Consider the following 2971-nt stretch of genomic DNA (forward strand, 5'->3'; position numbering starts at 1 on the left):
TCTTCCTCCCCCAGCTTTATATGCTGAGCATGACGTCACATGGCATGGAATATCCCTTTGGCCAGTTTGGGTCAGCTGTCCTGGCTGTGTCCCCTCCCAGCTTCTTGTGCATCCCCAGTTGTCTTAATTGGTAGAGCATGGGAAGCTGAAAAGTCCTTGACTAGTGTAAACACTACTTAGGAACAACTAAAACATCGGTGCCTTATCAATTTTGTTCCCATCCTAAATCCAAAACACAGCACTGTACCAGCTACTAGGAAGGAAATTAACTCTATCCCTGCCAAAACCAGGACAGCTGGGTTGAGTTCATATGCCTTTTACCAAGCAGACTCCTACAGTTATGACTAAAAAGCCACTCTTCTTGTTAAAAGCAAAAAGACATGGAACCTGTCCACATAGCTATAAACCTGTAACATTCTTTCAAGGTGTAGAAGTGCTAATCCCTCTGTCCACTTATTTCTCCCTCTAGTTTCAATCCACTGCTGGGAAAAATGTCAAAGCAACCTTCCTCTATCTTCTATTGGATGGTGAATCAATATAAAAATACCTTCCACTATTTTTTACAGCCTGAGAAAAAAAGGTCTATAAATTTACAACTTCCTAACGATAGATAAAATGGTAGACCCATCTAGATGCTTATTTATGGATGCAGAAATATTTTGGAGACCTTTCTAATATGAAAAGAAATTGCTGAAGTGCCACAAACAAGGACCTTCCTTTTAAGACTTAGAGTTATATGACTTGTTCTACCCTAGGCCTGTGAACAGGTTGTCCATTGTTAGCTGGAAAATACTTGCAGTTTAGTTGTTTGTTTTGTTTTCAAAAAGTATGCAAGGTACTCAAGCACTCTGATAATATACTGTGCTCTAAACCAAAGTGAAGAAACTAGGGATAATCTGCAGATCCACCTCAAAATTTTATGCTTTTGAAGTACTCCAAACTACAGTGCAACAGTAGATGTTTGGGATGTTCAGTAGATGCAATGCTACTGAAAACAGGAGCAGATCATCATTACATATCAAAAGGAAACATTGAGAATATTTAAAATCACAAAACTTGGTATGCAATATTTATGACTTCCTGCTCTTGGAGAACAGGCCTATAACCTGAGATCCATTTTCATTAAAGTATTTTTATACTGAAAGCTATGAATAAGTAATAATTCAAAAACAAATAGTTGAAAGTAAACATTGTTACATATATATTCCATTTGTGCATGATTTTGAATCATTTTCCTTCTCTTCAGTTTTCGCTTTCACTTCTCCTAATTTATATTCTTCAATTTCATATTTTAGTACTTCATGAACAAATTATTTCAATATATTATAAAGACAAATTGTTCCATAAGCAACAGAGCTAATAATACTCTGTTTCCTATAGCTTCATGTTTTGTGGTTGAATTATTTGATGTCTAATAAGTGAACACTCCAATTGAAGCTATTCCTGTAGCTAGGAATTCATAAAACCTCTCTGCTTTATTGACTTCTCTCTAGTAAGGAGTGAATTCTCACTGTATCCTTTACTACAGCAAGGGACTAGGAGCCTTTGTCTCCGCTATCTGGCTACCAACATGCAAGATCATAGTAGAAATGTATTTTGAGACTAATGCTTTTTCTTGTGTCTAAGTTGAACAGAACATACAGAGGATGTAGAGGGAGCACACTGACACAGAACACACACACAAACTTAGCCAAAGCTCTTAAACTATGTTAAAGAAAAAAATATTTTACCAGCAAAGGTGTTACTATATCTAGCAATTTTAGTACAGAGTTTTAGAGTAAGTGTAAATTTTTGATGTAAAGCTTTTCTGTTAACACCTGTAGTCTCTTTCTTGCAATTGACAATACAGCTTTTTCCAGACTTTCATTTCATGTCAAAAATGTAAAACGTCACAATCTGAATGATGAAATAATGTATCCTCTCCGACTTCTTTTTGTATGATTGATTCTCCCTTAATAAAATTTGCATTTAGAACTGCTTTTTAAAGAGTAAATAATTTTAAAAATATTTGAACGCTGCTTACTTTTACATTGGTTTATCTCTCAGCATGGACCCTACAAAAATATAAAGGTCTAGCAACAGACATTTTAAGTGGGTTTGTAGTTACAGGAACCTAATAGTTGTTGTATACAGAAATGTCCTAAGGATATAAGCATTATTATAAACAAGAATCCCTTAATTCATGGACAAAAATTAAGACTGCAGCTCAAGATCTTTCCTGTACTAATTCTACTGATGTATGAAAAATGGAAGAACCAAACCTACAAAGGAATCAAGGTAATTTTTATCTATTGTACTATAACATTTAATTCTGTGAATATACTATGTTAATCTTGATTTTAATACTGAAAGTAGTTTCAAAGGTGTTTTAAACACACTGAGTCAAATTGAACTGATTTTTTTTTTTCCAGAAGTGTAAATACAGAATACCAGAAGAGGAAAACCAAGATCATTTAAAATAAGACTATAATTCAGTACAAAAGGAGTTTTCCCTAAAAAAAGACCAATTAGCTTAACAAAAATCCTAGTAAAAACTTCAGTATGCACACAATGAAATAATCAAAGAACTGAACTGTTTTAAAAACTTTTCAGTGTTTCTGAGTGCACGTTATTACAATCCAACAAGCAAAGAGAAGAAATAATTAGTTTTCACAGCACACTGACTTTATATCAAAGGTACTGCTTGTAGTCACTGAAAAAAGTGGACAAAACTACCTCCATGTGATATGTTCAATTAATTTTAAAGATAAATTCTATTTGTTACCTAAAGTAATTTATTCTATGTGTCTAGAAACATAACAATATTTTGATGAAGATTCAATTTTTTTTTCTCTGTGACAAAGAGAGACTTTGGTGTAGTGCAGTACTTAATTTTCTGTCTGTCCCACGGTGCTGGTTTTGGCTGGGGCAGAGTTAATTTTCTTCATAGTAGCTAGCATGGGGCTATGTTTTGGATTTGTGCTGGAAACAG

This window comes from Pygoscelis adeliae, unplaced genomic scaffold, assembly GCF_000699105.1.
Source record: "Pygoscelis adeliae isolate BGI_AS28 unplaced genomic scaffold, ASM69910v1 Scaffold87, whole genome shotgun sequence".
NCBI lineage: Eukaryota > Metazoa > Chordata > Aves > Sphenisciformes > Spheniscidae > Pygoscelis > Pygoscelis adeliae.